This window comes from Balaenoptera borealis (assembly GCF_965194805.1).
Source record: "Balaenoptera borealis genome assembly, chromosome: 1".
Classification (NCBI taxonomy): Eukaryota; Metazoa; Chordata; class Mammalia; order Artiodactyla; family Balaenopteridae; genus Balaenoptera; species Balaenoptera borealis.
The window spans coordinates 85163831-85179518 of record NC_138860.1 but is presented as its reverse complement, the minus strand read 5'-3'; the positions used below and the strand labels follow the sequence as shown (position 1 = coordinate 85179518).

At 43.6% G+C, this 15688-nt stretch overlaps 1 long non-coding RNA gene across 1 annotated transcript; it reads right to left on the bottom strand.

Annotated features, from left to right (window-relative positions):
* Positions 1-10723: 10723 nt before the first annotated feature.
* LOC309628845 lies at positions 10724-15568 on the bottom strand. Its single transcript, XR_014244746.1, has 2 exons — positions 15187-15568; positions 10724-13096 (listed from the first exon to the last, which is right to left on the bottom strand). It is a non-coding gene; the product is annotated as an uncharacterized lncRNA (long non-coding RNA).
* Positions 15569-15688: the final 120 nt, after the last annotated feature.

Genomic DNA, 15688 nt, shown 5'->3' with positions numbered 1-15688 from the left:
ATATAGTAGTATGTATCTGTTAATGCCATACCTTCCCCCCCACCCCTCAAAATTCTTAACTTTTGAACAAGGGACCGCACGTCATTTTCATTTTGCACTAGGCTACAAGTTATGTATCTGGTCCTGTATATATGTTTGTGTATGCATATTTAATTTCATAAATGAGATCATATTATAAATACTCTTCCTTTTTTCTTTCTTATATTTTCCTTTTTTAAAAACTCAGTATTATATCTTTGGAGATATTTTCATATTGACATATAGAAGTCTACTTTCCTCCTTTTAACATCCATAGTATAGGTGTATCATGATTTATTTTTCAAGTCTCCTATTGCTGGACATTACTTTGTTTATGAATTTTTAGAAATTATACTGAAAAGACCATCTTTGTTATACATATACAAACGCTTTGGCATATCTTCAAATTATATTCATACACTATACTAGCAGTAGAATTGCTGCTAGTATAATATGATCATTATTGCCTTGTATATATTGCTGCTAGTATAATAATATTGCTGCTAGTATAATAGTGATCATTATTGCCTTGTTGCTCTCTAAAAAGTTTGTACTGATTTTCACTCATACCAAGAAAGTTTGAGAATGCCTATTCTCAAATACAGCTTGCCGACTCCATAAGTTTCCAAACTTAAAAAAAATTTGCCAGTCTGATCAGCAAAAAAGGTATTTTGTAGTTGTTTTAATTTGCATGTATTTAATCATGTGTGAAGTTGAACATTTTTTCTGTATGTTTATTTATTAATCATTTTTTCTCTGTTTTTGAATTTCCTGTTGCTATCCTTTGTTCATTTTCCTATTAGGTTGTCTTTAGTACTTCTTTATATAAATGAAAGAAATTAACCCTTTGCTTATTATATGAATTATAAATATTATCCCTGACTTATGAGTCTTTTGATTTTATTTGCAGCATTGTTTATTTCCAGTACAGGAACAAAGCTTTTCATGTTATACACTGAAACTTCTAGAAGAGAGATATTTTAAATTTCAATCAGGGAATTCCCTGGCGGTGCAGTGGTTAGGACTTGGCGCTTTCACTGCAGGGGCCTGGGTTCAATCCCTGGAATGGGAACTAAGATCCTGCAAGCTGCGCAGTGTGGCAAAAAAAAAAAAAAAATTAAATCAATATCACTTCATGATAGCTTAGATATAAAGGGCCTGGGAGAGGAAGACATCAAAGATAACACCAGTGTTTCTAGGTTTGGGGAATAATAATAGTGTCCGTACAGGCTCCTCCAGCAGGAATCCTCCCAGCGATAGGTCTTCCCTGTGAGCTTAGGGAGCCAAAGTTTCAAAATCAACAATTCATTAGAGTTTACTGCTTTTATTTTTTAATAAATGATTTAGGAATAATTTTAGATTCACAGAATAGTTGCAAAGATAGTAAGCAGAGAGTGTTCTCAGCTACCCTACACCTTGTTTTCCCTACTATATATTAAAATATTACATTAACATGGTATATTTATCACAATTAACGAGCCAATATTGACACATTATTATTAACTAAAGTCCATACTTTCTTCAGATTTCCTTAGTTTTTAGTCTCATAACCTTTTTCTATTCCAGCATACCATATAATATTTATTAGTAATGTCTTCTTAGCCTCCTCTTGACTGTGACAATTGAGTTTCCTGCTTTTTGTCATTGTCATTCCACATCAATTCACTAATGGGAGCAAAAGCCTATCTGAACTAGCCATGCCCAGGATACAGAATCAGCAAATAGCGGACTCTAGATCCCTATCCCCACTCTCCTCCTGCTTCCAATCCCCCTTTTCTGAGTCTCTCAGGCACCCTCCACTTCCCCTACATTCACTCCAGTGCCCTGCGCATTCCTTCTTTGCCCTCTGACTTAACCTCTGACTTAACCTAGCAATGGTTAAGTCTTCCTTTGAAATCAAAGGCTGTTTTCTACCTTCTTTGCCAAAGGTAGGGATTAACCCCCCACATAGTCCCATAAATTTGCCTTATTTGCTTAGTTATAGAATTATTTGTTTGTTTATCCCCTCAATCAGAGTAGCTGGCTGGTTTTCTTAGTAGCTAGTCTCTGGTACAATTCTAAGAAAGGAGGTGCTCCTGATATTGGAGAGAATAAGGGCTACGATTAGTAGAGGCAAGGAAGTTGGGAAGGAGAGCTGGGGTACTGGGGAACTTAGTGCACCTGGTTTGTATGTGTCCTAAGTACAGGTGAGCTGCGCAAGTGCAGAAGGCCCGGAAAAATTTAGACATACAGATTTCGTACACTAATGAGAGGTCAGTGTTTAAAATGGAGCTTGGAGAGATGTCTGCTTTTGGAGGTGGCAGCAGAAAGCATGAGAGTGAGGGAGAAGAGCAGGGGGCAGAGGAAAGAACCTTGTCCACAGTTAGGAGACAGGGGAAGAAGTTCCCATGAAGGAGGCAGGGGAGGGGCTGGAGCTATGGAAGACCATGGACAGAGCAGTGGTGAAGGAACCCAAGGAGAAGAGAGTGTGGAAAACCAGGAAGCAGAGGAAGAAGAGCCACTCAGTAAAGGGGAGGACTGAAAAAAGGTCTTCAGTTTCTCAGCTCACGTGCAGGGGAGGGACCAGAGGACTTGGAACCCTTGTATAATAAACTGCTTGACTCAGACTTAGTAAATAGAAAGGAAAGAAATAGGAGAGCAGCTTCAAGTTGCAAAAGGATGAGGATAAGTTTCTCTTATACATTTTCAGGGCATAAGGAAAGTAACTCAGGGAGGGAATTATTGAAGATGATAAAGAGGAAAGGGAGATTGGTGGAAGTAAGATTCTAGCTTTTAGTTTCCCTGCTTCACTTAGGATGAAGCTCATGAAGGCAGGGATTTCTGTCTGTTTTGACTTCTGTTATATTCCAGGAGCCTAGAACAGTGTCTGGTACCTGGTAGGTATTCAATAAATACTGCTGAATAGTGGAGAGGAACAGGAATTATTAAGTCTAGACACTAAGAGGAGAGGCTGGTTTTAGAATGAAGGATAAATAAATATCTCTTCCTCTGAGATCGTAGGGAAAACTGAGGAGCCAGAGGGGGAGGAAGGAACTCAGGCCTGAAGCCCTAGGCTGAATAATAAGGTACCTAGTGAAGGTGGACTGCAGGAAGGCAGGTCTGGCAGGGAACTGAGGGCAAAAATCCCCTCCTGCTCCCATGCAGGGCAGCCAAGAGCTGGCCTGGGACACCAGCTGGGCACTTTTCCCAGCCCTTGCATTCCAGCAGAGTCCCATACACAATGAAGAAATGGAGCTGACAGTGCAGTGACATGATTTAGGTTAATGAACTACTGATCATCTGCCAAGTGGGTGGGAAGTTGTTTTTCTGTCTGCCCACTTTTATAGAAAACATTTTTTTATGAATGATTCATGTCTTATTACTCAGAGCACAAATTTGTGAGCTGATAACAAGAGGTTAAAACCCAGAGAGAACATAGCTACCCCCACCCCATCCCATTCCCCCCAGTTTCTGGTGGATGGGTATGCTCACCCTCTTGATTTTGGTGAGGATTTCACAGATGTATATATATATATATATATATATATATATATATATGTGTGTGTGTGTGTGTGTGTGTGTGTGTGTGTGTGTCAAAACTATCAAATTATATATTTACGTGTGTGCAGTTCACTGTATGTCGATTATACCTCCATCAAGCTGTTTAGAAAAAGGAAAACAGAATCTTAAATGTAAATATTTTTTGATCACAGAGTTTGGAATATATATATATACATACACACACATATATACACACATATTTTTTATATTTTCATATATATTTATATTTTTTTAATTGCATGTATAAATTTATCTAATTTATCTTTACAATCAAAGAAAAAGTCATTTTGAAATAAAGTAATTATTTGGGGGGAAAACAAAGGTCAACCCAGGGAGACAAGATACAAAGAGGGTCATTGTAAGAGTTCCAGCCACATCCCAGGATAAACTAGCTACTCCCTCTCCTCGGGTGAAAACTGAAGAGGAAAAAGTCTTTGGTTAGCTGGGGTGAGAATGTTGTGTTCCTTTTATAAACTTTTTATAATTCTTTATTTAGCTCTCCTTGAGGCCATGCTCTCCTTGTAAACTTCAATCTATAGAAAACCCTCCCTTTCACAGCCTGGAGAGAAAGATGGCTTTTTCCTAGGGAAGCCAGTTGCTCTGCCATTCTGCTGGTGCCAAGGGTCCCATTTCTTCGTCCTCCTGATACACTACAGAACTTGAGAGACACCAGTACAACTTACCAAATAGGTGGATCTGGGACCTGGTTTCCCTGCCCCCAGGACTCAGTGGTGAACCAAATCCTAGCTGAGGCCAGTTTACTTTAAACTTTTCTAAAGAGGTTTTGAAAATCATTTCCAAAGGAATTAAATTTAATTGGGTAAGGACTGAAATTACTCCCACTTTGGGCTCTGCCATCACATTGCAGCCTTAGGGCTTTTATGCCGGACAATATGCATGAAACAGTGCTGGGTGCTGTTCTTAATCCTAAAGAGACAGGGTTGGTTCTTGATCTTGACTTGAAATTCAGAAAGCCTAGAGAATAAAATCCCCGGGGTGGGGAGTCACAAATCCATATTTACTTTGTGAGTTGGAACTGGTCTGCTTAATAAAGCTCATTCATAAGTGAGGATGGTAAAAGTCAACACACTTCCTGAACTAACAGGCCCCAAATTCACCAAAAATATCCAAAGGACTCCAAGGGGAACAGAGCCAAGTGTGTTAGTAATTGCCTTCTAATCCTTCAGGCTTTAGCTCCAAAGCCAGTTCCTCAGAGGGAGTTCTCTTGGTCAGACCACTCTCCAAACCTTGTCACCGTCATGATGCCCTTTTAAAATTGACTTCAGGGGACTTCCCTGGTGGTGCAGTGGTTAAGAATCTGCCTGCCAATGCAGGGGACACGGGGTGCTCTAGAGCCTGCGCCACAACTACTCAGCCTGCACACCATAACTACTGAAGCCCGCGTACTCTAGGGCCCGTGTGCTGCAACTACTGAAGCCTGTGCACCTAGAGCCTGTGCTCTACAACAAGAGAAGCCCCTGCTCACGGCAACTAGAGAAAGCCCGCACACAGCAACGAAGACCCAACACAGCCAAAAATAAATAAACAAAATAAATAAATAAAATTGACTTCATAGCACTTATTAGCATTTTATCAATTAATTTACCTGTTTATTTTCTGTCTCTCCTACACTGGAAGAGAATCTCCATGGGAGCAGGGATCTCACATCCTGTGTTCATCTCTGTGTTACCACAATAATGTAGAATAATGGCTTCCCCAAAATGGCCACTTCCTAATTCTAGGAACTCCTGAATATATTACCTCATGTCATAAAAAGGACTTTACAGATTTGATTAAGTTAAGGATGGGGACTTCAAAGTGGGGAGAGTAGCCTGGATTATCCAGGTGGGCCCAATGTAATCACGAGGGTCTTTATAAGAGGGAAGGAGGATCAGTGTCAGAGAAGGAGATATGACAACAGCAACAGCAGTGAGAAAGTGGGAGAGAGATTGGAAAATGCTGTGCTGCTGGCTTTGAAGATGGAGGAAGGGGCCATGAGCCAAGGAATGTAGACAGCTTCTAGAAGCTGGAAAAGACAGGGGAATAGAGTCTCTCCTAGCCTCTAGAAGGAGTGCAGCCCTGTGACAACTTGATTTTAGGATTTCTGATCTCCAGAACTGTAAGGGGATAAATTTGTGTTGTTTTAAGCCACTAAATTTGTGCTAATTTGTTACAGCAGCCATAGAAAACGAAGACAAATGGTACCTGATGCATAGTAGATGCTCAACAAACATTTATTGATTGACCAACTTCCTTATATCTGAGACCCCAGCCTACAATAAAAACAATACTTTGCAACTTCATAGTGTTGTACAATAGCAAAATGAGATCATAATCCTAATCTCATTTTATTTTCACAATTATTATCCTTATATTACAGACAAGGAAATTAAAACTCAGTTGTCAATTTCCCATGGAGGCAGAAAGTAGATTCAGAACCAATATCCTTATTTTCTCCTTATTTTTGTGTAATGTATAAACAATGTTAACAGTAAAGGACAGGTAAAAAAAAGTTTCATTCACAATCCTTTTACTCTAATAGATCAACTAGTTTTATTTTTCTATGTCTTCTTCCAGGTCTCATCTATGTAAATGTAAAAAATCTTTGTAATTATAGTATGTGTTACATATATACGTAGTTTTCATTTTTCTGGTTAATATTATTTTACTGCCTGGGTGTGTTGGTTTGGGTCTTTTGGGAAACAGCTGCTGAGACAAAGTTAACAATATAAGAAGTTTATTGGGGGTAACACCTATAAAAGATAAAGAGAGAGGAAGCAGGATTGGGTGTGGAGAGCCCCAAGTCATGATGCAGCTCTGACAGTCTCAGCCAGCCCAACACGGAGATCTGGGATAAAGATCGCCAGTTAGAGGAGTCTCATGGAGCAGAAATGGCCAGTCCTGGTACCCACATCAGGCTCAGTCATTGGCTGGGGGCTGTCTGGGAAGAGTATGGTCTCAACTGGAATATAATAGTGAATCCTGAAGGTGTTGCAACTGGAAGCTGTGAGATCACTGCATTCTGGTAGGTGAACAGAAATACTTTCCTGAAGGGGATCCAAGTGGGGCACCTCCACAGCTGCTACAGTCCACACCTTGTGTCACGTGGATTCACTTCTCCATACATATTGGGTAAGTGTTCCCTGGACCTCTTCTCAGGAGAAACTCAGTTGAGGGAGGTTAGTGGAATAATGTACAGCTCCATTGCTGCAGTTGGTCTCAGGGCTGCAACTGGTGCTCATTGTTTCCTTCCTCCATTCTAAATCCCCTTTGCCCTCAGCCTTCACCTCTACTGGTCTCAGTGGCTTACCCAGTGGTGCAGCCCAAACACTAATTCCTGAGGGGTCTGAGGTACCTTCTCAGGTCAGGGTTGCTACACTTGTCCATTCATGGTCACAACTAGGCAAGGGAGTACCAAGAGGTGCCCAGGTGGGTCACCGCACACATTCCTCCCTGCCCCAACTGGGTAACTGAAGGAAGTCTACCTCTTCCCTGATCAGAGCCAATGACCCCTGACAACATGGTAATTTCTTTTCTTGCCTGCTGCTCTCTGTATACAAGGAGTGCAAAGTGCCCAGGTGGCAGCCACTGCATGAAACTCAATGTTACCCTTGTGGAAAGAATATATCCCTTTGGGGATTAGAACTTCAAACCCTGCAGAGCCCAGAGTTGCAGGAACAGGAAGCACAAAGTCCCCAGTGGGTCACTGAGAATGATGGTAAGTGGGTGCTATTGTCTGAATGCTTGTGTCCCTCCAAAATTCGTATGTTGAAATCCTAATGCCCAATATGATGGTGTTAGGAGGTGGAGCCTTTGGGAGGTGATTAGGCCCTCAGAGAGAGCCCTCATGAATGGTATTAGTGTCCTTATTAAAGAGGTCCAAGAGAGACCCCTCCCTGCTTCTGCCATGTGAGGACACAGTGAAAAGACAGACATCTAAGAACCAGGAAGTCCTTACCAAATACCAAGATGCTGTACTTCCCAGCCTCCAGAACCATGAGAAATAAATGTTTGTTGTTTATTAGCTACCTGATATGTGGCATTTTGTTGTAACAGCACGAGCTAAGACTGTGGGGCTACTCCTTTCCTGCTCCAGGACCCACTCAGAGCTGGCACTTTTTTTTTGTCACCTAGTATGTGGGCCAGAGCAGTATTCCTAGCGTGGAAAGTATTGCCTTCACAAGCTGAAGAGGGCTCCCAGGTCTGTGATCCTTTCTTTGTGGTAAGGGATGGAAGATGAAGTAGTTTGTCTTTTACTTTGGAAGGGATGTCCTGGCATGTCTCTTAAACACTGGACTCTTAAGAACTTTACTGATGTAAGAAAGACTTTACTGATGTAAGACCAACTGATGTAAGACTTTACTGATGTAAGAATTTCTGTAGGGATTATCTTCCACACTCTGGAGTGTGTGTGTCTTACCTAGGCTTTTAGGGTGCTAGCTCCTCTTGCTCATCCTGACTGATCAGCATGATGTCATCAATGTAACAGACCAGAGGGATGTTGTGCAGGATGTCCACACAGTGCAGATTGCTTCTGACTAGGTAGGGTGGATCCACTGGAAGCTGGACTTTGGCTAGGACTCTACTTATCACCCGACTCTCACAGGCTCCCACTCCAACAGAGGGGTGAGAATGACACTTTGGGTCTCCAGGTGTCAATGTCAACTTAGATTCTGTGTCCAACAGTCCTCAGAATGCCTGGGTGTTCTCTCCTATATCTACAGTTACTTGAGGAAATAGTCCTAAGTCCCTTTTTGGAAAGACTGGGGAATCACTACAGTATACACTTACTGTGGTGTTGCCGGTCTTGGAGACATGGCCACCTCTTTTATCAATGAATTCTCGGTCTGGAAACTGACTGAGGCTGGGGAACTAGACAAGGGACCATGATTTTTTACTGGGACCTCCATCCTGAGGTTTCTGCTCATCTATTTTTGCTTTCCTTTGATATATTCAGCAATACCCTTGTTTTGCCTGCCCATCTATTTTGCCCCTAGGGATGCCATGTTCTATTACTCATCTTCACAACTCTTTGTGTCAAGCTCCTGGGCTGTCACTCTGACCTTGCCAGTCATTAGGATCATTAATAACCCCCAGGCCTCTGGCAGTTAAATGCTGCCACTTGGCCTCTATCGCTGTTGCTATAGAAGAGCCAAACTGTGACAGCATCTCCTCTTGTTAGCTCTGGCTTGCAGAAGAAAGCCAACACTGAACTTCTTAGTAATGCTGGTACTCCTCTTACCAGCACATTCCTGATGGCACTGGTAAATGGGGTTGTTCTAGACCTCCCAGGGAACATCCTTTGGTAGGGTTTCTGGCCTCTTATAATTGACTCTAGCATGGCCACTTCACTGAGCCATTTAATCCTTTCTTCCTCACAATTGCTGTGGCAATTCAGGCAATTGAACTTCACTCAGCAAAAGTTATCACATCCTCCAGGTTTCTAGGAGCCACACAGGCAGGTCCTTACAAGGAAGTTAAATTCTATTCCAGGGGAGGGGGTCCCAGTCAATAAACTCTTCCTTATCCAGTCTTGTATTTTAGCCCCTTGATTAAGCATCACCAAAAATCCAATCCCAGGGGCTTCCCTGGTGGTGCAGTGGTTAAGAATCCGCCCACAAATGCAGGGGACACGGGTTCGAGCCCTGGCCCGGGAAGATCCCACATGCTGCGGAGCAACTAAGCCCGTGCGCCATAATTACTGAGCCTGCGCTCTAGAGCCCACGAGCCACAACTACTGAGCCCACATGTCACAACTACTGAAGCCCGCGCCTAGAGCCCGTGCTCCGCAACAAGAGAAGCCACTGCAATGAGAAGCCCGCGCACTGCAATAAAGAGTAGCCCCCGCTCGCCGCAAATAGAGAAAGCCCGAGAGCAGCAAGGAAGACCCAAAGAGGCCAAAAAAACCAAAAAAACAGAAAAACCCAATCCCATAGATACTCCCCAACTCTTACCAGTTCATATTGGTCAGTTCTTGCAGCTACTTTGGGGTATGTCCTTTTCTTCCCTTATCAAGACCAGCATGTTCTTACTGGACTATGCTGTGACTTAACCCTAATTAAGATCCTGGCAGTCAGGAGAGGAGATGGAGGCAAATTCTGAGGGGGAGAGCCCTCTGCAGTGTCTTCCCACATGGAGGGAGTGCTAGCTCCTAACAGGAAAGGGTGGGCCCCCTTTTAAGGCTCTGAGGTGCTCAGAAGAGTGTAGGGAGCCAAAATCTTTGGGGGCACCACCTAGATACCTCCATTCCATGTGTCAGGGTCCTGGGTTTTCCTAACCAGGATCCTGACCTTGATTACAGATCTGCCTCCTGGAACTCTCAAGTCTTGAATTTGGTCTTCAGCTTTTTTTTCCCCCCTCTCCCATTGTTATAGATAAGGGCCTCTTTGTAACCCATCAAAGAGGCTCTCTGGCCTTCACAGTCAATTTTCAGTGTTTGGTAACTGCTCTCAGCTTTTCATTATCTCTTGGCAGGACTCAATGCAACTTAATAACAGTCAGCCAATTCCATTGTCCTTGTATTTGCTGCTATCCCTCCACCTACCACATATGTCCGAATTGTTGCACCATAGGAATATTTTCCCACTTCACCATCAGTGAAAGTTTTAGCAAATGCGCCACCATCTTGTCCCAGTGACTATCTGTACCCCACATACTATCCAGGAGGGGTTCTTATTGCCAGGCAGGCGGTGAGTAATGCAGTTCCCAAACCCCATCTTACTGCCAGCCTTCTCAGACCACTCCTGGAACCAACTGAGTCAGTTCAGGTGGTCTGGCAAGCAGATGCTGAGATAAAATTAGGAGTGTAAGAGATTTATTGGGTAGTAATGCCTATGAAAGATCAAGGGAAAGGAAGCAGGAATGGGTAAGTAAAGCGTTTGGATAGTGATACAAAATTGGGCAAGGAGAATCTCAAGTCATGATGCAGACAGATCCTCCCAAGTTGCAGTTGACCCAGTGAAAGTTCCAGAGCAAAAAGGGTCCTCTAGAGGAGTCCAACAGTGGGCAGAAATGGCCAAGCCCTAATGTCCACATGGTGCCTAGTCATAGGCTGATAGCTGCTCAGTGAGAGTGGGGCCTCAGCTCTAACACTGTAACAAATCCCAAAGGTGATGTAGCTGGAGGCTAACAGCTAACAGCACTCTGGCAGTTGAATGGCAGTGTCTTTTTTTTTTTTTAATTAATTTATTTATTTTTGGCTGTGTTGGGTCTTCGTTTCTGTGCGAGGGCTTTCTCTAGTTGTGGCAAGTGGGAGCCACTCTTCATCGTGGTGCGCGGGCCTCTCACTATCGCGGCCTCTCTTGTTGAGGAGCACAGGCTCCAGACGCACAGGCTCAGTAGTTGTGGCTCACGGGCCTAGTTGGTCCGCAGCATGTGGGATCTTCCCAGACCAGGGCTTGAACCTGTGTCCCCTGCATTGGCAGGCAGATTCTCAACCACTGCGCCACCAGGGAAGCCCCAGAGTCTTTCTTAAAGGGAGAGCTGAGCTACATATCTCTGTGGCTGCCATATCAGGTATTTTGTCTTCGAGTCCAGTGCTGTGTCCATATATCATCTTGCCTCTGTATTTGAGACATGAACTTTGAGAAACAGTCAGATAAAGAACCTAAGTAAATCAGAGTGGGACTCTGCTGGAATTCTTTGCCACAATGGACTGTGAGAGAATGTGTGAATAGGTTTAAGCTGCCTAGCTTCTGCCTCCTTCACCGATGAGGAAAGGAAAGTGGGGTGTGAGGTACAATCAGCTCTCGTTTGGCTGTGTGGAGGAAAGCTGGCTGTCTCCTCAGAATGGCAATTTACCAACTCGGAAAAAAAAATTATGCAGAAGGAATCTGTTCCTTTTAATTACCATTGGAATTGGAAGTATGTAGCCTTCTTGCTCTTTTTTCCTTTAATTAATACTCATATTTTGAATGTATGCTGGAGACTGAACATGATGGAATTTAGTTGCTCAGAGCATTAGAGGTGGGGCAGCTGGGACCTATCGAAGGGTATGGGGTCACCTGAGGAGCTGGGAGAGGAGTCTTCCCCTTGTCAGGGAGTGACTCTGATTAGGCTGAAAATGTTGCTTGGAATTCTTTGTCCCAAACAGTTATCTTGTGTCAGATATGGTTACACTTACTCATGTTTCTAACTGATAATAAAAAGAGAAGCTGGAAGACAGAACATGACTTCCGCCCCCAAAGAAGCCAAAGGAAACAATATAATTACGGAATCTGCAATCATCTTTTTTTTTTTTTTTTAATTTTTATTTTGGCCACATCGTGCGGCTTGTGGGATCTTAGTTCCCTGACCAGGGATCGAACACAGGCCCTCGGCAGTGAAAGTGCAGAGTCCTAACCACTAGACTGCCAGGGAATTCCCATCATCTCCTTAACTTCTCAGAAGAAACTGAGTTCCAGAGATTTTAGGAAACTTGGCTAGGATTACAGCTTTCTCAGAAGTAAAATTAGAATATAGGTCTCTTGACTCCTGACTCAGTACTCTGCCTCAGTGATGTTCACTCCTAAAGTCTCTTGTGGAAAGAGTGGAGGACGTGGGTCAGAAAAAATGAAAGAGCATTTGGGGACTTGGAGATCCTGAATCCAAAGATTGGAAGAGTATATCAAGCGAGTATATAATGTGACCATTTCTTATTATCTTCCCTAACAACACCCATAATAGAGATTTTACTCAACCGGGAAAAGCCCCAAGCATTAGCATAATTACAGGTTGTGACTGCCGTTGAAGAGCAGAGTATTTGTAATGGAACTTGTAAAGAAATGGTGAGTAATGTGCTCAAAGGACGTCAGGGTGACAGGTCCCTTTCTTTTCCCCTCCTTGGTCACCACTCTAGTGCAGGGCTTGCCACCTCAGTCAAGCCTTGCCATGGCATTTATCATCCCAACCTAGATGAACCTTCTGAAGTACTGCTACTTTCTTGTTCAAAAACCTTCAGTAGCTCTCTATGACCTACCAATAAAGCCCACATTCCTTATCCTGATATTCAAGGCCTTGTAAAATTCATCCCAGAATCTACCTTTCCAGTCTATTTCTCAATACTCGCCTGTCCCTGTGCTCAGCCTGTGGGATCTCCTTCCAGTTCCAAAATAAACATTGTGCTTTCCTGCCCCAAGGGCCTTCCCCCCACCTCTCCTCTTCACCTACCTGTTTTTTCAAGGTCCACATTAGATACCACCTCATTCTAGTTGGAAGGAAGACTTTTCAGTACTATTTCATTTGTGCCATTCATTTGGCACTTTTCATATCCTTTTTTAGGCTCATAGGTAATTCCAACAGCTTCAAAACTTTTTAACACAGTCTCCGGCCCTCAGAATCACTCTTCTTTTTGGCAGGTCCATCTATCTGGTAAACTAAAGTTACCTGACTCAACTTCCTCAACTCCCCACTCCTTCATACCTGGTCTTCCAATTTAAGTTCTAGAACACAAAATTTACCTTTTCTTCTATGTCCAGGCTTTGAGTGCTCTCTCTCTCTATTTCTTGAATCTTGCTCACTCTTCTTGCTTATTCTCAAAATACAACCAAGTCTCTCTTCCCTGAAAACAAAACAAAACCAACATAAAACTTCCCCTTTCACCCCGTTTTTCTTTAAGTCAAGGTACCTTTTCTCCTCTTTTCTTGATATACTTCTGTTACTGCGGTTTGACCTAAGGGTCTGCCACTCTGCTGAAACTGACATCTGGAAGATCAACCATAACTTCTAAATGCCAAATTCCAGTCTCTTCTCCTACTTGAACACATCCCTTCTATGGACTTTTTCATCTACCTCTCTGACTACTCCATCACTGGTTTTTGTTTTTCTCCCTCTGTCCCATATTTCTCAAGGTTTGTTCTTTGGTCCTCTTTAGAAACTTTCACTTCTGTGGGGATGATTCTTAGATCTGTCTCTAGCCCTAGCTTCTCTTCTATGCTTCAGTTCCAGTTGTTTGCTAGACTTGTGTGTGTATGTGTGTGTCCCACCTACTTCTCCAAGATGGCAAGTTCCAAAGTTAATTTATTTTATTCTTCCTCTTCCAGGTTATCCCCAAATCTCTTCTGTCTCCTGTCCTTTCAATCTCAGCCAGTGGCATCACCCCCTTTCAGTTATTTGTTTATCTTTAATTACTCTTCCTGTGTAGCTTCCTGCTGCTCCATTTAGGAATTGGCCACAGAATAATAGGTGATCTCTGAGATGATTTCGGTAGAGTTTTTAGTGGTAGTGGTGATAGTCTTGGAGAACTCAGGAAAGAACTGAGGAAAGAATTGCAGGATAAGAATTTGGCTCCAAATTCACTTCTTTCATGAAGCCGTCTCCAATATACTTAGAACATTCTCTCCTATACCATTTCACAAAAGTAAAATTACTCTCTTGAGTACGTATCAATGTAATTCATTTCTTCTTTCTGGATACTATAGTTCGCTCTAATTTTCTACCTTTGCTCTATTTATAAACTGGTCAATTTTGCCAAATTGTAACATTTCTTAAGGAGACGGACCACAAACTCTGGAAAAGGCATTAGTGTCATCTTTACCATCTGTGCCTGATGATAGTGTCTCTCTCAGACTGAGTACTTCCCTGAGGAACAGATGATGATGACTGTGACTCAGAAGCCTCCTGGTTTTTTCTTGTAATCTGTGTTCATAGTGGTGGGGTGGGGTGTCTCCTTTGCCACTCTAACTTTGTATTTACTACAAATACACGAAATGTCCTAATTATTGAGGTGTTAACTTAGGAGAGTTAGGAGTTTCCACTTTTCCAATATTTGGGTCAATTAAACAATCTCACATTTCAGAAAAAAAAAAAATCTCTTAAAAAACCACCCCAGTGGTCTGGAGATAACATAGTCCTGGAGAGACATTTCCGATCCTCCACACCCCCCCTCCACCCCCACCCCCCACCCCAAGGAACTGCACTCTACCGCCCGCTGTTCCTCCCTGGGGCATGGGCCGGTTTGATGGCTCAGATCCCTACATAAAGCTTCCTTTGGAATGCAGAGACTTTGCGTCCCAGCCTATGAACTGGGAGGTGGACTTTAATCTCCAGGACCTACATCTAGCCTTCGAAGTTTGGGGGGAGGGGAAGGAAATGAGCTCCCGAGAAAGCACTAGACTGTCAGCAGCATGTAAGAGTCCTCTTCAACCCCAAATAGGTACACAATAAATATTTGTTGAATAAATGAGAATATCAGAACCCAACAACGTAAACTAAGTCAATCTCTTTTTTACATACCTTAACGATTAAAATCTAGGAAGTCAGCTTTACCGCTGTTTACACCTAGTAGATTAGCGGAGTGCCTGCAGTTTGCTGAGCACCCCTGACTTTACTCTTCAGGGCACTGGGATCAATTTCCCCACTTCTTGAAAGGCTAAACCCTAAAATAGATTTACAATCTGGGGTTGAGACCTCCTTCTGTTTAGAATAAGAGTCATTCCCGTTCCCTGTAAACTCACCCCGCCCCTTCCTATTCATTCACTCAACAAATATTTATTAAGCGCCTAACATATGCCGATCCCTTTGCAGGCGTTTGGGATAAACCAGAGAAAAAAACAAGAGATCTCTGCCCTGGTAGAACTTAGCGTAGGGCGAGAGACAAACGACGACTATGAATTTTAGATTAAATTATAGGATTTGGAAAGTGATACATACTACCGAGAAAAAGGTGCCAGGCTGAATGATTTGTGGAGGCCAGGAGACAGGGGAGGAGAATCCAAGATTGGGATCCAGCTCAGGTTGGGGAAAAGGGAGACGGAGCTGAAGTGGAGGAGGTGCTGACGTCGGGGGACCGGGAAGATATTTTCCGCAGAATGCGACGGAAGAGTATTCTGGCTTATGCGGAGGTAGGTGAAGGGCAGAAAGGAGTCTGGACAGAGATTCCCGTCGAGAACCCGGCAGGCGGGGGACTCTTCAGCAGCTGAGGAGAGAAGATGCTCTGGCTGGAGGCTCCTGGTCCAGGGGCCGGGCGGGGGCCGGTCAAGGGCGGCCAACCACTACGTCCCCAAAATGGCCTCCCGATGCCCCTCGCAGCCCCACCCCCGCCCCCGCACTCCACCGCCCGCCGGCCCACGTGACCCGGCCGGCCCCTCCCGCCCACCCGGGCAGGCGACCCCGGGTCCGGGTCCCTGCGGCGGTGGCCCCGCCCCTCGCGGGA